Here is a 27,900-nt window from a genome sequence, read left to right as displayed (position 1 = left end):
TTTGAGGTGATGCAGTGAAAGAACATAAAATGATGCCACAGGACAGTTTCAGGTTTTGGACTGAAATTCAATGAATACCAATTGCTGAACCACAGCAATTGGTAAAGATCTGTAGAGCAATGCAGGCGATGGTTGTGAACACTTTGCAGTTTTAAAAAAGGGAGAGAATGGAGTTGTTTTGTTACGGCTACAGAAAATGTTATCAAATATTCATGATGATAATCTCCTCTTATTTGAAATAATAAATCCAAGGTCAGTTTTGTACTTGTAGAAAACTGGTGGCTGACTATTGGTCCCTTATTTCTTCGCTGGTGTAACGTAATAATAATATTTAATATTTTACCTACTTTGCAAGGATGTTATTAGGCTCACAAGTATGTCATGGTACCCAGAGAAGGACAAGTAAGCTTCTCCCTCTTTCTCCTGCAGGTTAGGGAGAGGCTTCTGCAGACATTTCAGAGACCAGGGAAAGAAAACATTGTGTTCAAGAAGGCTGATGTAAGGCATGAAAGTTTTTCTGCTGATGAATATAATGTTAACTGTAACAATGAGGTTTAAAATAGGCAATAAAGAAATGCCACCAGTTCTGTTTATTTTAAAGGCTAAGTCCTTAAAAATTGTTTTTACCACTCATGCCATCCATCGTGTTACCAGTTGTGACATTTGTGACCTGTGTTGCAGATTAGAATTTGACATTGTGGTGGCTGCACTGAGCAAGGAAATATGCCCTAGGGGTTTATAAATAGGATTTAAAGCACCCATCCCATGACTGCATTTTATTATTCTGCTGTATGTGTTTTTGCTATTTATTTATTTTCCCCCAAATTAATGCAAATTTCTAATATCATCATGTGGTGACAATGCGAAGCCTTTTTAGTCACCGCTGCTGCACAAAGTATTGTAAAGTCTGACATCCCTTTGAAGAACTGTTCTTAGCCACTGCTGCTGTTTTTATTTTTGAGTTGTTCTCTGTGGAATATTTTTTATTTTGTCCTTGCATGCCCTGAATTTTCGAAACATTTTCAAATCAATCGAGGTCTTTCCCTCTCCTGTGTTTTCCCTGCTCTTATTAACTTTTACTGGACTGTGCCTTCGAAAATCTAGTTGAAAGTCTTTTTCTCTTGAACTCCAAGGAGTCTTTAGAGAAACATCTGCCAGAAGCACTGACCTACAAAATCTATTAGGCTCTTCCCACTGGTGTGAATTTCATTTATGTAATGCTGCTGGATGGGACAGTTCTGCTCTGGAGATGAAATCCAAAATTCAGTTTTGCTTTCATAAGCATAAGTGCAAAGAAGTGGCTGATAGTGAGATGATGTTAAAGTGCTGAAGGTTGGTTGTTAATTGTGATCATATGTAACTTATCATTTGTAATGTGGCAGAGAAGGGTGTCAAAAACAGGGGAATTAATTGTCCAAGAGAGAAATATTTCTTCCCTCTATTTCTGAGCAAAGCAGTAATTTAATGTAAAATTAGTCTGGGTGATTAATCTTATTATAAACACAGAAATATAAACAGGTGATAGGGAGCATATCACTAGATGACTTTATAGATTTTCATAAATTATTTGATGATCTTTTGAGTTTGATGGTTACAGATATAACTGGCAACTTATTCACACTCTGTATATTCTTTATAAATGTGCTGATAATGGGAAGTACCAGGTAAAGTACCAGAAGTTTATTCCTTTGACCTCCGAAAGATCTTCAGGGGATGGAGATGTGAAGGCATCTGCTCCATCAGAACATAAAAGTGGAAGCAACAGAGGAAGTAAAATGTCATGTGCCTGGAGTGGATCAGAGGAAAAGGGCAACCAGCCCATGAATTTGAGCTTGCAGTTGTCTGGCGTGGACTTGTGAGATGAGCAGAGAAAGTTCTGACATTTTCCTCTTCAATTTTGGGGATTTTGGCCATGGTGACCTTTCACTCAAACTTTATCCCCACTGGATGAGTGAAGTTAAAGCACAGCAGAGCCCATATTCTTCACTACATCAGGAGCAGTATATGGAGTGGCTAATATTATATCCAGCAGCTTGGCGCCGCGTGAGCAAGGAGCTGCTCAGAGCTGGAATAATTTGGAATGCAGCCTTTGGTGCAAATCTGGACCAGGTTTGACCTTTGCCTCAAGGCTGGTGAGAGGATGCCTTAATCCTACTGCCCCAGCACCTGTTTTTAATGCTATGTGTGCCCCCATTTGATTGTGGAGGAAAGTTTTCTAATTCCCTGGGACTTCTTGGACAGTCATCATCTTTATCTTTTTGAAGAGACATCGGAAAGCTGTGAATCCCTTCAGTGCCATTCCTCAGGGAGCCTTGGCATTTCTGAAGTGGGCTGGGGGATGTGCCCCAGACACATTAATAAAGATCCCCATCATGAAGTATCAGGAGGAACTAACAGAATATTTATGCCTGCTTGTTCCCTGACCTTCCATAATTATTATGGATTATTCTATTAGAGCAGAACATTTTATAGTAATTGGGGAGATCGGATGCAAGTATGAAGCCACAGAGGCTGTCCTGAATCTTGGCAAAATCATGGACAAGCATCCAAATTGTGAGTCAGTCTGCCTAGATCTTCCTTGTCAAGTGGGATGTTACCCAGGCTGAATAATGATTTGTCCCTCCAATGAAGTTACACGATGAAAAGTGGCAGAATCTGACTTGGTTCTTTGATATTTTTGCCATCAATGCAGGTTCCAGAGTCAGGAGTTTTGACTGTCTACGGTGTTTGGGATTTGGCCACTTTTACAAAAATTGGAGCTCATTGGTGAGCTCTCTGGTTTGAGCTGTGATCATCTGGTAAGCAGATTGCAGAGCTGGCAGAGGTGTGGAGAAATAATTTGTGTCTTAGTGGGCAGGACCTCCTGGATCATTCTCAGTCTAATCCATCCTGAAAACATCTGTGGTGGGGATTGCTCACCTTCCAAGCATTCTGTTCCAATGCTTCATTCATTGTGGTTTCCTCATGACTAAATCTTTCTTGCTGTAGTTCAGACCCAGTTCTTGTCCTAGTACCTTGTGACTGGTCTGCTCCTCTGCAGCAATATCCTATGATCTCAGAACCTTTTTTCTTGTTTTCGTTAATCTTTACTAAGTAAACCAAATTCTTCCATCAATAATGTGTAGTTATTCTTTCTGGAAACTTGCTTCTTGTCTTTATCTTCTGAAGTCTGTGCAGTAGCCATCACCTTACTTAAAATTTCATTCCTCAGATTGGACCCAGGTCTTCCTTTAGTTGAGATCTCACCTGTGCAGCCCTGCAGAGGAGAATTACTTCATATCCTCGATTGTTCATCTCATTTCTGTGTCTGAATTTTTGGCAACTGTGTAAAAGGCGATGCAGCTTCAGCTTGGGGTTTCCTCTAAACTCCCAGTCCTCTTCTAGAAAACCGCAGTTGTTCCCTGAACTCTGTCTGTACAGCTGATTCTCCACTTAGGTGGGAATAACCTTTCACTTCTGCAAATAATTCTTTATCCAGGTGATTTCTCATGTTGTTAAAATCATTCCAGTTCTTTCTTTAATGTACTTGGAGCCTTCTTTAATATAACTTTAATATAACTTTAAGCATAATAAACTCCCTATTATGGAAATAACAAATCTAAAAGGACCCTCACTTAAAATCCTTTTGCCTGATGGGGACCCATTGATGGCAAGCCCAGGGTTGGCCCTTGAGCACTTTTCCTCCTGGTTAAATTGTTTCCCTGTCCTGTCCTGCTGGGCAGTGTCAGGAGCTGTCCTGGTGTCAAGATCTGTAATGTCTCCTGTCCTTCACTATTCACCAACCTGTTACTCTGTCATGGAAAGAAATGGCATCACTCTGATGGGATTTAGTCTCAAGGAAGCTCTGAGTGGCATTTTCCTGGTTTCTTTTTCATCTCTCCTGTTCGATTATTTGGTCTGGTATTTTGATGGGAACAGAGGACATGGCCTGCTGGTTACATCTGACTGCTCCTATTTATTTTCTTTTCAAGTTTGTATTTTTCCACTCTTTTCCAATTTCTTTCTCCAGCCTAGCATTGTCAAAGATATTTTGGCAACTTGCTCTAGTGGAAGGTGTCCCTGCCCATGGTGGGAGGCTGGAACAATATGGTCTTTTAGGTCCCTTCCACACCACTTATTTGTTTCTGTGAAGCTCCCTGTAACTTTTTTAAGCTAAGTTTAAAAATTCCATTGATTTCCCAAAACTGAGACTGTTGCTTTTTATACTGGACCAAATTGTGGATGTGAAATGCATCCTGGAGCTCCAGCCAGGCCTTGGTTTGGTGCCACCTCATTACTCTTCAGGATTTACTGCTCCACAGAACAGTGGCTGCAGAGGCTCATTAGAGATCCAATATTTCATTGCTCCATTAAGAATTAAAAACATATATGTTAAGATAAAGTTGTGCTTTTCCCTTTCGTTTATGAGGAGATCGAGGCAAGAGCTGGGCAGATAATGAGACAAGATTTTTGGCCAAGTTATCAGTGACTTTGAAATGATCTTTGCAACTTTGTTATCTTTCTTCCCAGCATTTTGCCAGTGCTTGGGAAGTGAAGTCATGTCAGCATATTGCTCACAGATGGTGACATTGTTAGCTGTGGTATATGGCAAGCAAAGGCTCAGGTACCGTTTGGAGTTAGATTTAAATGTGTTGTAAACACTACCCCGACCTTGGCACAGGTTGAGAAATTCACCTACCCAACAAATTACAGGAGACAAAAGGAATCAGGAAGGAGAAGCTGTTTAAATAGCAGAAGAAACGTATTTAATGGTCCTGATAAAGAAGTACTGTGTGTTCAGGAGATGGTTTGAGATTGTCTAATCCAGGCCATCTTGCCTACTCCCTTTTGGCCTGTGTAGCCTTGGGGATTCAAGAATTCCATTAAACAGCAGATTGGCCCACCAGCCAAACATCTCCCACTTGCATCACTGCATGAAAATGCTGCTGAGTTGGACCAAGGGCTGCAGCTGTGTCCATGGGAGGTCTGAACAGTGAAGGGGCTGGAATTCAAAACTAACACCTTGCCCATGGCTGAAAATTCTGAATGATCTGTGATTAGGCTGTAAAGTACAAGAACAGGGAGCAGTGACTCCTGGGGTTAGGTTAGGTCAGGCTGATGGCAGACCTACCTAGAAATGGTATCTAGGAGGAAGTGTCTCCCCGTGGCCACCCAGGGAAAGGACCCAACAAGCTGAACTCCTCATCCTTTGCCACATTCCAAGCCCCAGCTGGATAGGCCATCATCACATTCCTTTCTGAAATTCATGAGGATTATTTTTTAAGCTCATAATCATCAATGTGTCTCTTGTTAGTGTGACTCACTAATATTTTAAGTATTTTTTTCCTCCCCTACTTCTTTGTAACTGAAGCGCTGCATTCTTAGTGGCCTAACTTTGGTTTAAGCTTCCAAATCCTTGCACAGCTCAAAGGGGGATCAGGACTCCTCTGTGCCCCAGTCTCATTTTGCATGGTGTGGAGAAGCTGCCTCAAATAAGCTGCCTGCTGACTTCTGTCTTCCCTAGAACCATCTTTTTTTTTTTTTCATTGAGTCCCAAAGCTTGAGTTTTGCACATTGGTGACAAACCCTTTGTGACTTTGGTGTCTTGGGAGATGGAGAAGAAGCTGATGAAAAGCAGAGTCTTGCTGTCTGCTGCATGGTTTAGAGAGAGGCTCTGATCCTGGCAGAGTTGTCTGTGGGTTGGACATTCAGCTGTTAGTCGGGTTCTAGAGCTGGATTTCTGACTCAGGCAAAACCACTGAAAGAAATGGGAATGCAGAAGTAGCCCTTGGTCTGTTTTTTCCCCTCTGCTGCATTTTGTCTTGTTTAAATCTGCTTGCAAATCGACTGCACTTACGGCACTTTACTGCGTAGAGTGAGTTAATTTTGATCTTGGCCTGTACTTATTTGCAGGTACTCATCCATCAGCCTGTGTTTGTTTCTTTTGCCCTGTTCAATGGCCATTTCTGCACATCTAACTTGGAGACCAGAAAGACTCAAGCGGGGAGAGCAGATCACTTGGGTGTGCTCAGGTTTTGTCTGCTGCTTTGTGGAGTGTGTTGAGTTCTTTGTAGAAAAGCAAACAGCTGACTAATAACTTTAAATGTTATATACTATTTCAAAGTGATTGCAGCACTGTTAATTTAGTGATCACAGGAAGACAGAACTGTTGTGTGAAATTAGAGAGGATTGTATCTTTGTTATTTTCTTTTATCTGAGAAAGCAGGAAAGCCTATTCTATTAGTTTTTTTCTAGAACAGCAATATGTTCTTATCTTAAACATGCCATGTAAGATAAATAATTAATCACAAGGATTAAAAATAGAAATAAATTTAGGTTAGTAATCTTGTGTCTAGATGAATCCTCTCTCCATTAAAAAAAATACAGTGTTACACCAGTGTATACCTTCTGTGAGATCAAAATTAGATCACTGAATATTTAGATGCTCTGTCTGTGTTTGACAATTCTCATGTCTTGGTGCTTTTCAGAAGACTGCTGGAGTCTATTTATAGCACAGATTTTGAGCATCTGACACATAAGCTCCTGTGGACAGTCAGGTTAGTTTTTAGATGCAGAATACATAGAGTTTGCTCAAGATGAAAATGCTTTTTTTTCATATTGCCTTGTTAAACTGTCACCTTCTCCACCAGGCTGGGAAATGTGGCCATTTGTGAGCTTGGGATCAGTCTGAAGTTGCTGCTTATGAATAACTCCTTTACAACGTGGGAATTTATTTCAGGTTCACACTGATGTAACTGGGATCAGAGCCTTGGGATACACAAACACTTCAGGAACAGAGATCACTTTTAGAGTGCTTTGTGGTAACTTGGAGTTTAAATTGGCTTTGAACAAAAATATCATCTGCTATCTGTGCAGGACAAGGCAGAATGGTTTTAAACTAAGGCAGGAAAGATTGGGATTAGATTTTAGGAAGAAATTGTTTACTCAGAGAGTGCTGAGGCCTGGCACAGGCTGCCCCATCCCTGGCAGTGTTCCAGGCCTGGTTGGATGGGGCTTGGAGCAGCCTGGGGTAGTGGAAGGTGTCCCTGCCCATGGCAGGGGGACTGGAGCAAGATAATCTTTAAAGGTCCTTCCAAACACAAACCATTCTGTGAATTCTTGAGAACTTGGAGATGAATCTCCTGGGGTGGCTAGTAGGAGAAATGAAATGTATTCTGCATTCTTCCAGCTCTGTGGAATCTTCTGTTAATGATTTTACTCCTCATTAATCTGACACACATTAAAGAAGACATGATAAATATCTAAATAAAAGCAAGCTCTACATTTTCTCCTCTATGAGATTTCCCTGCTTGTCTGTCTGATCTAATTCATGCAGGTCTAATGCATCCAGATTTCCAAGTGTGCCAGCTTGGAAGGCATGTGGGAAAAGAAGTTTTGATAACTGCTGAACTGAGCCTCCTAGCTATCACTGAACCTCTGAGTTCTTTCTGAATTTTCATGAGGACAGCTCTACCTTGGAAGCACTTCTCAAGTAATTACCTTCTCTGGTAGTTTGGCTCCAGATGTCTCCTTCACATCTGAGCTTTGTGATGTGCCAAGATGAGGAAAGTAAAAGTTTAAAATGCCTTTGGTGTAAGCTCTGCTCAACCTTTATCACTTTTGGTGCTCACCTGCACCAGTGAAAAAGAATCCTGCCTGGACTGGAATTTTCCTAGCAAGCTGTGAAGAACCTCCAGAGCTGCTGGGTTCTGCTGCCACCAGTGCCATACTTAGATTCCAGTGATGTTTGATCCAGGGAACTCTTACCTGGTCAGGATTCCTTGTCTGGGTTTGTCTGGCAGCTGGATCAGCTGGGTCTGTGTCACTGTTCCTAAAGCCTTGTGACTGATGTTTTTAAGGCCAGAAGGGACAATTAAGGTTAATCTGACCTCCTTTTATCTTTGTATTACCTTATATACAAATACCCATTATTATAAAGTCTAACATTTGCTAGATAAACCAAGACACACATTGTAATATAATTTTAATGCAAATGTATTAAAACCATGGTACAGCAGCCAATTTTTCTTGAAGCTATGAGAAGTCCTTGGAGAATCTCTGGGTGAAGTTGGACTCAAGTCTCTGCATCTTAGTGAGGGAATATGAAATTTTATGCCTGAAGCTTGCTGTGAACTTGGACACCATGCTTAGCTCCCAGCCTCGCATGCTTGGACAGAAATTGGTCAGCTCCAGCTCTGGGGAAAGTCATTGCAAGTTCAAAGTGAATATTTACAGATAGTAATCAATGGGAAAGGGAGGACAATTATTTTTAGTTGTGTGATTAAATGCAAACTGTCTCCCAGTGTCCAGGCTTGTTCTAGCACCTCGGCCTTGGTGTGTTCCTGAAGTCAAGCAGATAACTTGCCCATAACTCACCTTCTTTTAGCACTTACTTTTGACCATAATTATGTGATTTAGTTGACTCTATCTCTGAAATAAGTTTTGATTTCATATTCTAAATATAAAAAGGTATCAGCCTTCAAGAGAAATTCTGGTTATCTTTGCACTGTAATTCATGAATAACAGTGGCAATTATTGGAGATCTTCCCCTTGGTTTTATCCAGTGAAAACCCACAGATTTTAATGGAATTGCTGGGGATTTGTTCTGGTGCAATTGAGAGAACCTGGCCCATGTGTTGCCTGTTTCTTCCTAAACACATCTTGTGTTTCAGTCAATGCATCTCGTCCCAGAGCACAAAATCATTAAACCAGAAACTTAAAATCCTGCAAGACAATGCAGGTTGGCTAATTTTAATTTTTTAACTTCATTGACCTTGACCAATGTAAGTTTTTTTCTGCTGTCCTTGTTTACTTCAGCCTTTCATGCCCTTAATCCTCTCCAGTGTTTGTAGGAGGGATGCTTGTGGATACTTACGAGGTGTGGGCCTTCAGCTAAAGTTGGAATGGTGATGGATGTCTGGCCATGGGAATAGAAAATCTCTGTCCATTGGGGTTTATACTAAAATCTGATCATAAAAAACCAATAAAACCACACCAAAGATGAGACATTTTGAAGTTTCTCTTTGGCTGTTCTGCCTTTGATCAGTCTAAATCCAGCCTTGTAAGAGTATTTCATCATACATTTTTGTCTGTTTTGCATACTGCATTGCACATCCATCCAGGATAAGAATAATGCAAGGATAACTGCAAGGATCCAGCTGTTTGTTTGTAGTAGAAATTATTCTTTGATATTGAATTAATGAGTTCTTAATGCAGATCAAAATGATTTATATAAACACTTGGAAAGAAAGGACAGAGTGATGACAAAAAAATTTTCTGGTTATGAAAGAATTGAAAAAACAAGACAAAAAATTCTTTATAATTTTGCAACACAGCAAGGTTTTTTCCCAGCAAATATGAATTGTTTAGAAGTGTTATAAAGAGAACTGCATTTACTTCATGCTGTCTTGATTAGAAGTTTTGGCCTTTCATATATTTCAGCTTGGTATGTTTGCCAAGCACTCTTATTACTTCAATCAATTTAAATTTGCAAGACTGATGATCCTGACAGAATCCATTGGCACATCATGTGATCCTGGAAGCTAAAAATACCATTCTCTATGGGGCTTGCTTATTTCATGCTTCAAAGCCTAAGAAATGTTCGTTTTAGGAGAGGAGAAAAGAAAAAAAAAAAAAAGAAGTTTGCACTTTGTGTGGTACCAGTAACTTCTTGAAGGAAAAATACCCAACGCTTTTCATGGAATGGTGCTTTGTTCCATGGAATTGTGGGGATGTTTTGTTGTTGCAGCAGTGAGCTGTGAGTTGTTTTATGGAAATGCCTGGGGATTCCAGTTGGAGAGTGGGAGACAATGTCTGGATACAGAAAACATCCCCTCTACTGGGGTGTGAGAGGGTGAGAGTAGCAAGGAGGATGGGGCACACTCCCAAACCTGCCTTCAGCAGGGGTAGGAACAGGAGCAGCTCTCATGTCTGTTTTCCTCAGTCCGTGCTGCCAAGCCTCACATCTTCATTAACTAAATGATGTTTCCCTGCCCCAGATGTGATGGCTAAGAGAGAGATACAAGAATTGCACGGAGTCTGCCCTGAACTGTGACTTTTTAATTTTAGAGAGGGTGTTTTAGAGTCTCTGTGGGTCCATCCAGGTGTTTGCTTTGGCCTGTTTTGGGCTGATCTGGCTCCACCACTCACTGTGTGTGTGTGCAAGCCAATACTAGTGGGATGCTTGAATTCTGTCTGTCGAAATCTCTTTAAATTGCCTGTAAATCTCTGAATTGTCCTCCTGTGCATGATAAAAAATGCTGCTGAGAGCTTTCAAACCTCTCCTCTGTCTCCTAGCAGTCACTCAGAGCTGAGGAACATGAAGAAACTCAGTGCTCTGTGGGCTTGCTCTGGTTGTTGCATTGGCATTAACCTTTGCAGCAGCTACAAGCTGCAATTACATCTCCTGAGAACCCCTGAAGTTGTTGCTCAGCTGGAGGTGAAAATAACAGTGCACCCCTGCAGCTGATTTAAAAGGGTGAAAAAGGCCAATGCCCTTGTCCTTCAAGTTGCTGCTTGGGAGGTTTGTTTGGGGAATTTTTGGTATTTTTATTGAAGCAGGCTGTCCCTGGGAATGGCAGAAACTCCATCCTTGGCATTCAAGATTCAGCTGGATAAAGCCACGGCTAACCTGATCTGGTGCTGGCCTTGGTACCACTTTGAGGAAGAATTTGGTGGGAAGGGAGGATATGTTTCCAACATTTCTATGCCTTTATTGCAGAACAGCTGCTTTTTATCCATGCCTGATTAATGAGCAGTGTTTAATTAATGCCTGGCACTCTGTGGGTTTCCAACAATATTTCTGCTGTTGAGAGACAGTGTTATTGTGTTGTGATGTTTTTTTCTTTCCTAATTTTCACCTGCTTCTCTCCACACAGGAAGTTGGGCAGCAGGACAGGAGAGATGTTACTTTATCCTGGAATATATTCTGGTACTATACATATTCTACATGTTACTTCAGATCCTGGAATATATTCTGGTACTTTATCCAGAATATGTTCCAGGATCTGAAGCACTTTTTCCTCTGTTCATCCTTCACATTCAGAGAGCTGAGCTTGATTCTTCATGCTTGGAATATTTTCTTTATTTGTGTTATTCCTTATTCCACAAGTATTTGTGCTGTGTCCTGAGATGAGAACTTTGAGCTAGGATGAGCTGTCATCTTTCAGCTTCACAGATCAGACCTCTCACAGCTGTGCAATGTGGGAAAATTTGGGCTCTCGTAACAAACCATAACAAACTTCTTGTAGCTTTTGATGGGCATTTCCATTTTGTCATTCCGGGCTGTTTTGTGACACTCGAGTGTTAACTTCTGATAGAGCTGACAGAACTTAAAGCTGGTGTGATAAAGCTGAGAAAGCTGGAGGTAAAGTCTGATGCAAATATCTGGAAGAGTACTTAGAGAATTGCCTTGTATAGTGAAGCATTTGACTCAGCATTGTCCTGGCAGGGACTTCAATTATTTGCAAGTGGTAAAGAGTTTTCTAATGGGATGAACAAACACTCAAAGGAAGAGCTAAACAAAAAAATTGCAGTTAGGGCAACAGCAGGTTCTCAGTCCTGGTCTCTTTGCTTTCAGAGGATTTTCTGTGCAAACGGCATCTCAGGGTTGCTGCAAAATCTGGGGATCATTTGCTTTTTGTATGTAAATGTGTTCTCATCCTCCAAAGAGCATGTGAATGAAAAAAGAATTTTTTTTTTAGATGGCCCGGGGAAAATCTTCCTTGAAAAGTCTAATAAGGATCAAATTAGTGCAAATAAGATTTGATTAGCTCCAGAAAGGGCAGTTTCATAGGACTAATCCTTGGCTTTTTTTTTTTTTCCTCCCTTGAACTACTTAGTCATCAGGCAAGGGTAAGATTCCTTTCATCTGCTTGAGGCAGGAGAACAAACAAACTGATGTACTGAGCAACACAGTGTCATCCTTCCTTCCATATCCATCTCTTTGCTGTGGAATGAAAGTTAAAACCTCGTCACATTCGTTCAGGTCTGGCCCGTGCTGATGAAGAATCCTGCTACAATAGGTGCAAAGGGTGCCAGTTAAATCAAATGTTCTGCCTCCAGTGGAGCTTATTGACTCTCCATCTAAATATAAACACTTGTCAAATCTGTACTTTGGAGCTAAATATAAACCTGAGCTTGCTCAAGAGACCGTGTCCACTGCTCCCGTTGGAAGCGTGCAAGCTGGCGTGAGGAGAAGGATCCTGTGTGATCTCCAGGGGTGGAGCAAGAATGTGCTGTGTGTGGGTGGATAATTCAAGGCTTGTTGCCCTGATTTTTAAAAGTGTTAAGTTTTCTTTTATAGTTCTTTTGAAAGTTTTCAAGTTCTCATAAAACTTCTCTCGCCTTCTGATAATGTTTACATATTTGAGAGTCAGAGTTCCCACACAATTTCATGTAGAAATAGAATAGTTTACATATTTCTCTGTGGGTGGAGAGAAATGATTAATTGATCTTTGGACCAGTGTGGTTGGAGAGGTGGTAATTCCATCCTCCAATCCACAGTCACCTTTGGAATTCTATAAATACCAGATGTTTGAATAAAACTGAGTCTTTTTCTCTTTTAAACTTACCAAGTTTCTCTGTACTCATTTCGTGTCCAATAGCGACAAAGGCTGACATTCCTCAGCTGTCCAGTTCCAAGGAGTCTGGGGTAACCTAGAAAAAAGGGTTTTAGGTCAGCTGAATAAGGAACGAGGAGTGCTGGCGTTAGAGGGTTTGTGGTGCTGTGTTATTTTTTGTTTGTTGTTCTGAAGTGCGTTTGGCGTTTGGTACCGCTGATAATGATCTGTCCCTGAAATTCTGCGGAGGATGAAATGGGACAAAGACAAGTGGATGGATTTTTAACTCCTCTTGCTCAGCTTTTTTTTTTTTTTTTTTTACAGAGCTTTGGCTTAGTTTATCAGTAAAGGGAGCTTTTTCCTGTCTCTCTGGAGTCTGTTATTAGGTTTGCAACGAGTCTTTGATGGTGAAAGGAAGCATTGAGTGAAAGTAAACCATTCCTAATCCCAGCAGCAGAGCCTGCTCCTTCCTCGATAACCCAGACACAACAACTGACTCAGAGAACCTGATAGAAATTCATGGGCTCAAATAACATTCTGGCAATTTGAAGCAGACCAAGTTCATCTTAAATTTACTTTGTCCCCTAAAAGATCAGCTTGGTGAGACATGCCCTTCAGGGATAAGTTCCTCTAATCATAAATAAAACATGCACTTTCCAAGGAGGGAAAGGGAAGGAAACAGAACTGAAAGATTCAGCAGTAAATTAAGACTATTACTTTGCTTTACTGTGGTGCTTTTCTTAATAGTGCTGCTGTCAGTTTTGGTTGATGCAGGTAAAGGTTCTGTTTTGATCTCTCCTCAGTCCCTTGAATTTTGCTTTATACCAGCATGAAATGATTCAGGGTGTATTAAGTAGATTTATTTCAGCTCCTAGTATTTAATTATGCTTTTGAAAGAAAGAAAAATTCAAATTTGGGATCAGATTGTCTGCTAGTTATAGTAAGTTCTCTTCCATCTATTACTGCAGCTGCTGAATTTCTGGCTCTCAAACATCTTTATTATAGAGCAAAAAAAATGTGTGAGGCAGGAATCAATGCCTTACATAATCAATCCAGCTTCTGCAGTGAACTTATGCTTTGGCTGGAATATTAACAGAGTGTTTGTTTATCAAAGATGAGGTTTTTCTGTCTTTAGGAAGATTCTTTAACTGCTGGAGCAGATAATCTCCTGTAGGCTGTAGAATAGATACTGAGGTCAGCACAAAGCGCTGTGATTTGCCCTGGCTGGTAAAAAACAGGCACATTTTCTAGGAAAAGCACATTTGGAGAAGCTGTTCTTGTCTTGTGATTAAATGAAATAAAAGATGGTATAAAAGCATTGCTTTGCTTTACCTTTTAGTGGGAACTTTGTGGTTCTCTTCAGAAGGAGATGACTTGGCTGTGGAGTAACATACGTTGATCCAAGAAGACTTCTTCCATGGAGTTTGGTTTGGTGCTGGACATTTGAAAAATGGGAGAAGAATCTGAGCAGCAGCGAGCAGTGGTGACAAACACGCCCTCATGTCCTGGCATTTATTTCAGGGACCACTTTCTCCCTGCTTTCCTTGGACCTGCTGTGCTGTTCTGTTGGATAGCAATAGCACAGGTTGAAAACAATTTCCCCTTGCTCCATTCCATGGACTTTGGCAGATTTTTCCTATCAGTGCCAGCAGAGAATTGCTCCCAGGATCTCAGTCCTCAGGCTGTGTAGGCATTCCAGTTGATGGGAGCTTCCCAGTCTCTGCATCCCATTCTTTGGGCCTCGCATTTCCTAGGAAACAGAGAGCAGTACCAAGCCTTTTGTGGAGCTGCATGTCTAAATCAGCAGTGCCTGGTGAATTGGATTGCTTAATGGAATAAGCACTGCTATAATCCTAAGTAATCACCAATATGCTGGTGTCTCAGGGGAGGAAGGAAAAAAGAACCCATGAAATCATTTTTATTGAAATGGTAACGAAGTAGATTGCCTGTTGTGTGCATCGCTGGGTTTGTCACATTGGGTTGGAGCAGAAGCCATTATTTGTTCAGTGCTGAACTGTTTTCATTTTAAGGAACAGCAAAATTATATCCATTTTTGATTACTTGGAGCTGTAGTAATGGGGCAGATGAGAGCACAATCCTCCTTTTACTCTAGGAAGGGTATTTTTTCTCATACTTTATTTCTCTGTCTTGTTGACACAACACCACAACACAATAATCCAGGGCCTTCATGGAACATTTAGTAATTTTGATCCTCAGATAATTCCACTAAATGTATTGCTGAATCATGGCTCTTTTTGCAGAGGGTACCAGTGTTTCCCAAGGATGCATTCAGCAGGCTTTGCTCTGCTCCTGCTGCTCTGAAGTGTGATTTGTAGCTTCCTGCTTTTAATTGATAATAAACCAGATGCACGTCCCATTTTGCTTGGGATCACTTTTGTTGTATGATGAAGGGCCCAATGCTGTTGCCTGTGGAGCGTGAGATGTGCTGGTTTTCATGGACTGAAGGGTTCTGGTGCACTCCAAAATCTCTGAGGTGACTTCTGGACCATTCCATGCTCGGGAGACATTCTTGTGTCCTGCAGACCTGATGCTCTTCTGGACCAGCTCAGTCTCTGATAAAATTTCCTGCAGTGGCTACTCAAGTCCAGGTCTGCTCTTGGGGTTTTTCTAGAGCAAATCAGAGCATCTCAACTTGAGGCCAACACCAACTTCTTAGCCCTTCCCAACCCCTCCACTGAGGAGGAAGGAGCACAGGGGCCAACACCTTGCACAATTCAAGGAGAAAGAAGTGTCAGACAGAGATTCCAGATGTGTCTGCCCTCCAGGCAGGAGGAGCAGCTAAAGGTGCAGACTGATGAATGCTCTTGCACCCCAGCTTGGGCCACTTGTTGAGTCACATTAACCCCCTTTGAGTAGGGCAAGGCAGTGTCCAGCTCTGCAGAGTGAAATCAGAGAATCAGCATGGAATCGTTTGGTTTGGAAAGGAGCTTAAAGCCCATCTCCTTCACCCTCTGTCATAGACAGGGACACTTCCCACGATCCCAGATTGCTCAAAGCCCCATCCTGCCTGGCCTTGGACACTTCCAGGGATGGGGCAGCCACTGCCAAGGAAGAATGAGATGTACCTCAGTGATTCTCTGTGAAAGTTCCCTGCCAGCAAACCAGTGCATCCTTCAGCTCTGACAGTTCTGGATGTTGTGGGATAGTTTTGCCCAAATAGCAGAGTTCTGCCTGTGGTGGGGGGAGGTTTGGCATCTGTCCATGCTTCTTATTTATCTAAGTACTTGGAGACAGCCCAAGGGGATTTAGAAATTGTTGTGATCTTGGTAGGCTTCTTCTTCCTACATCACCTAAGTGCTTCAGAGTTCTTCAGCTGATCTTGAGAATGAAATACTTCAGTTTCAGGTTTTGGGTATATGGTTGTGTTTGGAAAACTCATCAGTCACAGGATTACAGCTCCTGTTGTTGTTTGGATTGGCAATCTTAATTCAAAGTCCCTCTGTTTTCTTTGTGCCTGGTCCCATAGTGAATGTGACGGTACAGTGAACTTGGCTGTGAAAATCTGGGAAGTTGTTTTAGATGAGGTGCTTATAGTGGTCACACCCTGCTTTTAGGTGGCAAAAATGCTAAAACTGGACCTCTTCTTTCAACCTTAACTTATAGATGTACAATCTCAATTTACCTGGATGTGTTTTCCTTTTTTTTTTTTTCCCTCCTTTCCCAGCCTGTATCAGACATGAATTTTTATCAATGTGTCCTGGGCAGCAAGCAGTGCAGTGTGAAGGGCAGCCAGCTGAGGCAGGGCAGATCTCTGATGGGAGCAGTGGATTTATCACATAAACCACAGCTGGGAATTTTCCAGCTGACAGATGCCAGGAGATGGTGGCAGTTTATAGGAGGGGTGGCATTCCTGTGGGAATGCTCCATCTGAACTGGCAAATGAAGAACATCTTACAGGTCGAAGAAGAAATTCTGACCAAAGGGAATAACCAGTACCATGGTGCTAGGACTGTGCTGCTGGGGCTGAAGACTTGTAATTTTTAGGAATTTAAGATATCAGAGTGGGTGAAATCCACCACGAGAGCAGGTAAGTGCTGAAATGGAGATCACTGGAGTTGAGGAGATTCCATCTTTGGAGACATTAAAAACTCAACTGGGTGACGTCCTGGGCTACCTGACCTACCTGTGATGTGGGGCCCTGGCCTGAGCAGGTTGGACAAGCACGTGGAGGTCATCTCCAGCCTCAGTTACTCTGTCATTGCCACACTCCATCACCTGGACAGCTTGGAGGGCCCAGAGGGGAAGGCAGGAGCCTCATCATAAAGTTGTGATGCTCTGAGACATTCTCTGAGTTAAAAGGAATAAATTTGATGCTCCTACTGGGCCTGAAATTGTGAGAAATCTTTCCAAGCATTGTTTTGTTGTGGGAAAGCACAGTGACCTGGAGGAGATGGAGTGTCCCTCCCAGCCTGGCTGCCTTTGGCAAGGCTTGTCTTCAGCAAATGCTGCAGTCTGTTTCTGGTTCAGCACGTGAGAATCACATCCCAGCTGCTGCAGAGTAAAATTTAAGCACTTTGGGCCAGTCACTTAGTATCTATTTCTGTGTTCTGACAAGGTCACTCCAATGCCTTTTGCTGAGAGGAGATTGAAGATGTTCTTTGTGGCTGAACCAAGTATGGGATATGTCTTACACCAAGGGAGGGTAAACTGACACCAGCCACATTTCTGTGCATGTTTTGGTTATTTCACATACGTGGGAGCAGAATACATTGACAGCAGAGATTACTGCTTCCACACATCAGTAGTGGTCTCCAAAATCCATGGAGCTGATTCACCTGCTTAGAGGATTTCATTTCAGAGCCATAAAGGCTCAGAAGGGATGTCTGAGCACTCCTGCCTTTATGGCACGAGGCGCAAGGTGGGCAGTAGGCACAGCCACTCCTTGCATCACCCCTTCTCCAGGTTTGCAGGTGTCCTGGTGAAAACAGTGTGGCTGTCCTCCAGAGAGGCCGTGTTGGACACCAGGCCATCCATCACAGCACAGCCTGGCAGCTCCTGAGGCTGCACAGTTGTGAAAATCCATGGGCAGGAGAACAAGCTGTTCCACTTCAGGTCTCTGAAGTGGGTTTGTGATGTCGGCACAAAAGCCAGCTCTGTCCTGGAAACAATCTGCTGCTTCTCAGCAAGGGGAGGTGCCAGAGCTGCCTTCTGCCACAGGGATGTTCAGGACAGCTGTTCCTTGTCTGCCCTGAGCAGTGGCTGATCCAGGTGGCCTTTCTGACTAGAAGGCTCTGTCCCTTTTCCTGCTGGTGGGCCCTGCTTGCAGCATTGAATGGTTTTGGTTTTCTGTCTGAGGACTTTCCTCTATAGTGTTGTTTGCCTTTACATCATTTCCCCTCCCTGCCACGTTTGGGGTAAAGTCAGGAGAAGCTTTTTCCCTGCTTTTTCCTTACAGTCAATGCTGGTACTGTGAGGAGCCCAGGGGATGCTGAGAAAAACAAGACAGGATATAAAAACCCTGCACCTTTATGTAACATATCCTTCTTTCCCATTCTGAGAGGAGATCACTGGTGTGCCTGATCTGAGGGGGAGAGGTTATCCATGTTCTGCTCAGCAATGCTTTCTCCTCTTTTCCTTTACTCTGTATTTCCAGCGCGTTCCCCATGGGGGTGATGCCAACTTGTCGTGTGTCATTCAGCACCATTTTACTGCCTCACATAACATGCAAACCCCACAGATAAATTAATGTCAGCAGGAAGCAAAAGCAGCTGATACTTATGTTTGGAAACTGCTATTTCTTTCCTTTAACCACACAGACTTTGAATTCTGAAATACTGTCCCTCTCCTAGGAGCTGTAAATAAGGCAGCTCTGGGTTTTCTAGGCTCTGCCTCTTTGAGGTACAGCACTCAGAGGGTGATGTGTTCATGTAAAAGGGTATCTCACCTCTGGTTTGCTGTGACTGATTTATGGTTGACTTTGCAAGCCAAGTTCTACATGGGTTATAAAGGCATGCAGTGGAAATTCATGGGGAAAGCAGCCTTTTGGAGCAGGTTAGAAATAAATGTCTTAACAAATGGTAATGGCAGTTCCTACCTCAGCTGTAAAACCAGTGCCATAATTTAGAGGTATTAAAATTAAATAGGCTTATAAAGAGGCATCTCTGTAGCACAGACCTTGCTTGCAGCTGCAGCAAGCAATGAAGGGTCTTTGTGGAGCCTTTGGCTCTGCCCTGGAGCTGAATTCACTGGGCACACACGTTGAATATGAAGGAATATACACATCTCTCAGGCAGATCTCAGTTGAAATCTGTGCTGTGTCAGAGAGGTTCCTTTAGAATAAAAATGTGCTCTTTGATTTTGTGAGTAGTTTGGTGAAAAGGGCACAGACCAACAGACCAAAGAAGAAATTGTAGCAGTAGCATACCTTACAAATCAGTTTGTGGAGATGTGGAGTGGCTTTATGGCTCAGAGCAGGGCAAGGCAGCTCTCTGAATCCTTGTCAAGTTGCTGGAATAAAGTATCTACTTATGTGGGCAAAATAGCTCATTGTAATGCTTGAATAGACTGTTATTTAAAGGCCCGTGAGTCTCATTCTATATAGAGCAACATTTCAAGGGGTAAAAAGACTAAATTTATATTGGTATTTTATTAAAATTTATGCTGGCACAGCAGCACTGGAGCTCCAGTGGAAGCTGAGCTGGCTCTTTCATTCAAAGTCGCTGTTCTGCCTGCTTTATAACTTAGTGAAAAATTACCTGTGGAGATGAGGTTTCTCATCCTGATCTCAGCCCACCAGGGTGTTTGGTCTTTTAAGTGCTTCATAACCACTCTCTGCTGCTGTGGATGTTTAAATGATGGGGCTGGAGAAGGTGCTTTCCTGGTGAGGCTTTCTCTATATTTAGGGCTTGATGCTTTATTATCTTACTTAATTATTTCTTTGCTCTTACAGAGGTTGGGGACATGACTTCAGTGCTTCCTGTGGAAAAGCAGGGGAGCTCCTCAGCCTCTGTCCCACCTGGGAAGGGACAGAGGAGGCACAAGGACAAAGAAAAGGATTTGTCTCCCCTGCACAAACCAGCCAGCCAGACAGCCCAAGGGCAGTTTGGCCAATTTTGTGCCCTGGCCCACACTCCTTCCTCAGCTAATTAGCTCCAGTTTGTATTCATGGGAAAGGCTGAAGTCATCTCTGTCATCTCTTGGCTCCAAAGCTGTCACTTGGCCTCTTGCCTTTGTGCTGGCGTCCCCTGCGACGTGCATGGCTCACATCAGAACAGGAGGGAGCCCTTTTTACACTCATCCCACGTTGCTGAGGAAAAGGAAAAATGATACTATAACCCTCTCTGTACCTGGAAACAAAGCTGAGCTCCATTTGCTTCCATACAATGCAGTTGGGATTGCATTGCATCTGTTGTACATCCTCGTTCCTGCAGCCTCTCTGCTCAGGGGTTTGTGTCTGTTGGATTTATGGCTGTAAGGGCCTCACTGAGGAAATGTTGTGAAAGTATTTTGGACAGACTGGGAGGAAATATCAGGCAATTTGGGGATTTTTTTTAAGGGTATGGTGTGTTCTCCTTTGAAATTTATTTCCATTTTTCCTTATTCTCATGTGTTTGGATGAACAGAGCCCTGTGCCCGTTCCCTGAGGTGTTTTTGTTATAAATGCTGGGATAATTTGTCCATGGCAGCCTTGGCCCAGGTGATGTCAGACTTGGCTCAGTGAGGTGACCTTGGAGACAGGAGCCACCTGTCTTCACTGTTCTTTTGATGTTGGAGCCTGGCAAATTCCTGCTAGGGATGGCTGGCTGGCTGTGAATCCCTATTGAAATTCTGGCCCAGTGCTACTCTGAAAACCCTGCAGCAAGTGTTCATGTGTGGAAGAGCTGTAGCCTGAACCCACCACCTGACTTCTGGTTCCAGAGCAAAGTCATTCCACAGGGTGTGGTAGAGGTGGCCCTCACAGATGTTAATGCTTCAGGAGGATTTGCTTTCCCATCCCATGACTTCCCTGTGTGGTTTCATCCTCATGGACGCCAAAGTCACCTCTGAAGTCCGTGTCCTGTATAATATTCCTCACTAGATAGTTACAACCTGCCTGCCTGAAGTCCCTTTTGTAGTTTAATCCATGCCAATGGATCTGCTTTGGATCTTGGAGTCACCTTTCTGGGGCAAGTCACATGTGGCTGATCTGGCTTCACCTCAGGAATGTGGGATGTGGATGAGCAGTCCTCAAATCTGAAGTGCCCCAAGACTCAAGGATGACGTGCATTCCATCAGAGGAGTGAAGCAGCTGCTGGTCAGTGGTGGATAGGAAGCAGGACTTGTGTGGGGTGAAAATACCTTGGAAGTTCTTGAAAGATGAAGGCAGGAAAAGCAATGATTCAGTTCTGCCTTTCTTTGAGAGCTAGAATGTAGGTGTCCTCATTTTTTTTTACCTTGTGACTTTGTCATCCAGAATATGGCCAAAAAGAGAGACTAAAATGAGCAACTTGTTCTCTTTTTTCCCTTCCACCATTGATGAATATATTAGCAAGGACTGTGACCTGAGACTAGAAAACATCTGGCTTCTTTCACCTGTTCTGTCCTTGCTTCTCAGTAGGCAGAGGGAGGGTCTCCTGCAGGGTGCTTTTATGATGTTCAGGTGAGTCCCCCTGGCAGGGCTAGTGTGCTGTGCTCCCAGCACTCCTGATCCCATGTTCTTGCCTGTTTTGCTCAGCATTGTCTTGCTCTGCAGTGGTTTTTGTGATTTGATTACGAATGTGTCAAGGTGGTTACATTTGGGTTCTCTGTCTTTGCTCTGTTCATGCAAAGTCTCCCTGAGCTTCTCCCAGTGCTGTAGGAGCTGTGGGCTCTGTTCCCTTCCCACCTCTATTATTTAGGGCTTGGTACAGCAAAGCTCTTAAGCCCATGGTTTATTCTGAGCCTGCAGATGATTTCACTGAGAGCAGATTTTGGGTCTCTGTTCCAGTTTTTGTTGTGGTTATTTCAATGACAATCAGAGAGCCCAGATAAGACAGGGAGAGCAGCAGACATAAGCCTGAGGTTTTTTAATTGCTCTCATCTCTGCAGCGAAGAAACCAGTGGAAAGATCCTGTGAAGTGATGCAAATACAGAGCAGATGCTCCAGCCAGGCTGGACTGGTTCCAGATCTGTGTCTTGATGAGAAATGTGCTCCTTGGATCTCATTGGCATTGCGGGGAAGGGGTGGGGGAGAGGCTGGGGGGATGCTGGTGGTTCCACAGAGGGACAATGTCTCTGCTGACAGGCCCAAAAGTGGCACTGCCAGTGAGCAGCTCCTTCTGTCAGTGCCCAGCTGCAGCTGAGATGCTCATGAAGCACCTGGCTTCACCCAAGGTCTGTCTGATTTGATGACTAAGCTATTACAAAGTGTGTGGCAGAGAAATGCTGAGGAATTTTCTGCTTTGGAAGGGGATATTGTTGCTTGGTTGATTTGAAAGCCCATTTATGGCATCAGGTCAAAGGCAGTTGCTTCTTCTGCTTTCCAATTAGAAGACTTATTTATTGATGGATGAGTGAGGTGAGGAAGTGAAAATTCTTGATGTATTTTTCCTCCTGGAAGAGCTGGCTTGCTATCACAGTGGTCATTTCTCTTCTCCTCTGATGAAGTCCTTGTTTATCCAGGAATGCTATGGCACTGCTGATGATTGTGGCTGTTTAACTGCTGTGGATATGCCATCTATCAAAACTGGCCTCTGTTCCTTCAGTGACTCATTTTCCTTTTGGAATGTTCTGAGGATGTGCCGTGGAGCAAGTTCTTTCTGTCTGATATTACAGATGAGGAGCTGCACTAAACTTCTCTTCTTCCTTTTCCATGTCTCCCCCTCACAGACACTTCCCATAAGGTTAATTGGGTGTATCTGTGCACCAAAAAATTTTCTGAGTACCCCACATCAGCCACGTGGTGGAAATGCTGTGGAGGGAAGCATCGGGCTCATTTTTTTGGCATCAGTGTCCAGGAGTATCAAGGGGTTCAGGAGTTCAGGGTTTTTAAGTCCTGAAGAGTCAGCACTGAGGAACGCATGAGCTTTCAAACATGTGAAAGAAAGACAGGACAAATTGTTCTCTGGGGCCGTTGTGGATAGGGCAAGAGGTATTTTGTCTCAAGCTGATAAAAGGGAGTTTGGCTTTTTATAAAATAAAAATAAATATAGTAATAATAAAAAAAAAAATAAAAACAATACAATAATAAAAATAATTTAAAAATAACAAAAATAAATATAGTTTCCCATGACTTGGTAGGGAAAAACATGTGAAGCAGTGAGACTGACTGAGAAGGAGACTGTGGGGTAGTCAGTGCTGGTGGCTGTGTGAACAGGATGGATCCTCCTTTATGGGAAGGCAGAGAGGGAAGGGATTGTCATGGTGCATGTGGCAGCAGCCAGGCCAGGCTCTGCAGTGCCCATGCGTGATGATGAAGCATTGAGAGGCTCTTGGATGGCAGAGGATGGAATGGGCAGTGCTGTCTCCAGGTAAATTTTAATGGATTTGGTACACAGGGTGCTCAGAGAGACCCTGAACTCAACATCTGGGCTTATAGGAATAGTTCACATCGTGAGAAGGTTCTTGTGGAAAAGAACCTAAAATTAAAACTCCTGAGATGACTTTTGCTGCATTGTCAGTCTGTGGCACTGAAACACTGTGAGTCAGGCTGCAGGAACTGAGCTTTGTGCTCCCACTTCACCCCGCACAGGCTCTGGGTGCGTTGTGCTGATTTAACTCCCTCAAATGCAGAAAACAAACACAGAAAGAGGGGGTGGGGGGAAAGCACCATAAATATTCTCTGCATTTCTTTCAGCTTTTCAAACTTGCAATTTTAAACACCATGAGCTGTGCGGGGAGTGGAGTTTGGGTGACTGGAGGCAAAACCAGGATTGCTGTGGAAGTAAGAGCAGGAAAAAATCAAGGAAGGTTTTTAAATGGATTGTGGTTTTGTGTCACCTTTTCTTTTGTTGGGGGGGGGGCATGGAGAGACCTTTCCCAGTAATAGGCACAGAACAAAATTCACCTCTAACTGTGCAAGTCAAGGGGGTCTCACAAGCACCTTGGAGCAGAATCTCAGCCTTCTAGAAACATGAAAGTTGTAAAGTTTTAATAAGAGTGCTGGCAGCAGTGTGGGGAGCAGGATTTACCTTCCTGCCCTTAAGGAGAGCCATTAGGTGAGGGTGGGAGGTGTGATTCATCCTGGAGCTGGTGACCAAAAATCCTTTGGAAACAGCAGAGCTGCTGGGCAGGCAGGAGGGAGGGTTTTGTCTCTTTGCTGCACTCAGCCTGGGATGGTGCCATCATCATCTCAACCTCTCTACAGCCAAGGTTTGATGGCAAAAAAAAAAAAAAAAAAAGAGTTAAAATCCTAAAGAAGCCCCTTGAGCATCTGGGGGAAGGGTCTGGGGTTGAGCTCTTTGTTTATGGAAATGTGCCAGTAGCTGTTCTGTGCTCACTTTCCCCTTCCTCTTGTTCAGGTAAGATCACTCTGCCCCATCTTTGCTGTGCATTTTTGGCACTCGTGTGCTTGCACCCTGCCAGGCAAAGGATTTCAGTGGCTGACTAACAAGACAAAGCTGCCAGCCTCAGTGTTCAGCAAATGACCTCAGTTCTTAATCTTCTTTCCTGAAAATACCAGGTTGCTGTAGGAAATGTTACAGGGAAAATGCATCTGAGAAACTGCACCGTGTTCTCAGTAGATGCTAACTTCAGATGCATGAAAAATGTAAGAATTTCTCCCCTTGCTGTATTTTAGCATGATTTCTTGGGAGGCAGTTGATACTGTGTTGGTGAGGATCTGTTTTTTCTTAGCAATCTTTGAACCCCATTGCTCCATTTGAAGCAAATGATACAGATCTTGGGGTTGTTTGAATTCACAAAATATTCAAATTGGAATAGCAATTAATTATTAGTATTAAGATCCCATAAATTCCATTACAATACAGACTAATTTCCATGTCAATACTAACTAATTCTGTTATTTAGTACTGAAATTCAGAGAACTGATGCAGGAAGCCAGTGTGGAGTGGGAAATCCTGAAAAGCCAGGCTTTGCTGCCTCTGCTGTTCTGGATTTGCTTATTTCCATGTGAGACAGAGCCAGGGGGATTCCAGCATGTCCAGCAGTGACAGGAAGTCAAAAGACCAAAAGAAAATAATCAAGGAAAGTTTTCAAATGGATTTCGGTTTTGTGTCACCTTTTTTTTTTTTTTTTTTGGGTGCACCAGAATTTTTCTTCCTCTTACATTCAAATGAGGCCATATCCACCTATTTCTTAGATTCTGCCAAAACTGAAACAAAAATAGTTTTTCATGCAATTCCACATGTGCATCTTGCTGCATGTCCCACATGAGACTTCTGAGCAGTTGTTGATGGTGATTAAAGCAAGTCCTTGGTTTGGTTGACAGCTAAACAATGAAGACTTGGCCAAACTTTCCTTTGTCTGTGGCCACCCTGGGACTACAGACAAAACTGCAGACATGGATTTTTATCTCACATGCCCTGACACCCATCAGGTGCTGGGGTGGAGGCATCTGTCAGACAGACAGACAGACATACACAGACACCCAAACAGGTATCCAGGTGTAGCAAGAAGGTTGGGCAGTAGGGAACAGGGATTTTCACCTTTGAAAAGGCTGTGGTTAGTTGTGTTGGAGCTGCTGACCAGCTCTGGGCCCTGTGGGGTACTCAGAGGGCTGTGGGGCACTGTTCCAAGAGAGTGAGTGGGGGTTTTGAATAGTCACAGCCCATCTTCAGGTAGGAAAATCTAAATCTTGGGAAATCTTTGACAATCTTTCAAATGCACTGCTGCAGCCCAGCTTGTGCCATATCCAGGTAGAGAGAAGTGATTTTACATCAGCCTACAGCCTTAGCTCTGTGTCCACAATGCTTCACTTATCTGCTTCTCCTTCCTGTGATCCTTGCCTAAGAGGGACTTGTGACCGTGGTGATAATTATATCTCTCTATATATGTCTTCATATTCTGCTCCTTGAAGTGTCTGAAAGCTTCCTCTTTGATGTGATTCTGCTCCCCAGAATACATTATACTTTCCCAAAACAAGTACTGTGCTTGTTATAATTATTGCAGAAGTGCTGAGCATTTTCAAGTGCTTTTCATCATCCCCAAATGTGGAAATAGATGACTTGGCACTTTCTTTTTACTGCCAGCTGCTAAAGAGGCCAGTTCTGGATTAGGAGAACACAGTGAAACCATTGCAGAGCAATGTCTGTGGTGGTTGCACAAGACTGGATTTGTGTAAGGGCTGTTACTGTGTAGGGCTGGACGTAGGGGTTTATTTCCTACCTTGTATTAGACTTTAATGGGATTTTAATCTTTAACTTGGTTTCCAGTTGTGCTCAGTTTTCAAGGGCAGGGGCTGGCACAGGGCCTCAAGTGTCTGGTGGAAGAACTGGTGTTTGTGCTGTCAGTCATAGAATCACAGAATCCCAAACTGGGTTGGGCTGGAAGGGACCTTAAAGTCCATCCAGTCCAACCACCTGCCATGAGCAGGGATACCTTCCATTATCCCAGATTGCTCCAAGTCCTGTCCAGCCTGTCCTTGAACATTCCAGGGATGTGGCAGCCACAGCTGTTCTGGGCACCCTGTGCCAGGACCTCACTGGCCTCATCATACAGAAAATTTCTTCCCTATATCTAGTGTGAATCAACTTGGTTTTGGTGTAAAACTTTGCTAATTGTTTGTTGGACCAAGCAAGCCCCACGGTGAGGTGGGACGTGTGCTTCGTGCTGTACTAAGGAAGGGCAGACTTTGTTTGACTGATGCTCTCTTAGTACTCCAGGTCTGTGTTACCATTCCAAGAATTGCACTTCTTGTCACCTTCATTGTGGAGGGATTCCCACATTATTAATAGTTTTTATACCAGTAGGAACTAGCACTAATAATGATCATGGAGTCACTTAGGTTGGAAAATCCCTCCAAGATCATCAAATCCAATCTTTCCCCCAGCACTGCCAAGGCCACCACTGACCCATGTCTCCAAGTGCCACATCCACATGGCTTTGAAATCCCTCCAGGGCTGGTGATGCCACCACTGCCCTGGGCAGCCTGTTTCAGTGCCCTTTCAGTGAAGAAATTTTCCCTAATATCCAGCCTAACCCATTCCTGGTGAAATCTGAGGTCATGTCCCTGTTCCCTGGGAGCAGAGCCCGATCCCCCCGGCTGTCCCCTCCTGTCAGGAGCTGTGCAGAGCCAGAAGGGCCCCCCTGAGCCTCCTTTTCTCCGGGCTGAGCCCCTTCCCAGCTCCCTCAGCTGCTCCTCATGATCTGTCCTGGAGATTTTAAACTGGAGTAAGCATCACCTCCAGTGACCAACATCACCCAGGCCACACAGCTCAGCCCAGGGGGGCTCCCCTACCAAATACTGTCACCACAGCTTTTTTCTAAAATAGTCTTTAAAAGCTTGGCTTTCAGAATTGTACTCAAATTAGCCCGTGGCTGTCTACAGATGGATTTCCATCTCCAGAATGTTGCTTCTCTCCTCAATTTCTAACAAAAGCATTGAGAGCTACTTGCAAAAAGTCGATATTTCAAATTAAATCCCCAATAAAAATTCTCAAGAGAATTCAGCTCCCCAGACAGTATAATTCAATTTGTTGTCCTTAGAAAGAAAGCATACAACCTATTATTTTAGGAAATAGGACATAGATTTTGTTAAGCTGCAGAAACATATTATGAACACAATAAAGCCAGATAATTCTTTGCATACAATTAAAAAAAATCACTAAGCCTTCAATAAACTATTTAATCACTAAGGAAGACTCCTACTCTGAAACACAGAAACTTCTCGAACTGAATTTGGTCTTTGCAGTTGAGCCACTTTAAGTGAAGGCATTTGTGGTTTGCTGGAGAAACTTCTACTTCTGGATTAATACTACTTTTTAAAAATAACCCTGGCCCTTCATAGCTGGAATTGCTTAAGTGTCAGATTTAATGATGATATATCAGTTTGGCTAATGAAAGCCAGTAGCTCTCCCTAAAAGCAAGCTTTGCCTGCAGAAGATTTGCAGCTTCTTACAAAATGAATTTATCTCCAGTGAGGAATGTTGTGCAATGAGTGTGATGTTGTTGGCTGCTTTGGGATTCTCCAGGGGACAGAAAATCCCATTTCACTTGCCAGCTTCAGCTTCTCTCCTGAGAATAATGGATGTTTTTACTACAGGATCAGTGATGTGGCATCAGTTGTGTTGGTCTCTTTCCCTTCTCTTATTTTGCTGCTGCTGCTGGATAAGAAGGTGGAGGTCAATTCTGACACATTCCTGCCGGGATTAGAGGTGGTGGAATCTACTTGGTGTTGATTTATTTTCTTGTTCATTTCTGACAAGTTCAAAACAAGTCCATTTTGTTGTTCATAAGTACTGGTTTGGCCTTTAACCCTTCCCTC

At 43.2% G+C, this 27,900-nt stretch overlaps 1 protein-coding gene across 3 annotated transcripts in view; it reads left to right on the top strand.

Annotated features, from left to right (window-relative positions):
- The window catches only part of SLC35F4 (solute carrier family 35 member F4), a 116,995-nt gene that overhangs the window by 13,207 nt on the left and 75,888 nt on the right, over positions 1–27,900 (top strand). The window contains exon 1 of one of the 3 annotated variants that reach the window (XM_053981294.1): positions 20,246–21,138. The exons of the other annotated variants lie outside the window; for them this stretch is intronic. The gene's annotated coding sequence lies outside the window, so the exon portion shown is untranslated. Of the gene's footprint in view, positions 1–20,245; positions 21,139–27,900 lie in introns of those variants that run through there. 3 annotated transcript variants of the gene reach the window in all.

This window comes from Vidua macroura, chromosome 6, assembly GCF_024509145.1.
Source record: "Vidua macroura isolate BioBank_ID:100142 chromosome 6, ASM2450914v1, whole genome shotgun sequence".
NCBI lineage: Eukaryota > Metazoa > Chordata > Aves > Passeriformes > Viduidae > Vidua > Vidua macroura.
The sequence above is the reverse complement of the archived record's forward strand: the minus strand, read 5'-3'. Positions and strand labels throughout refer to the sequence as shown.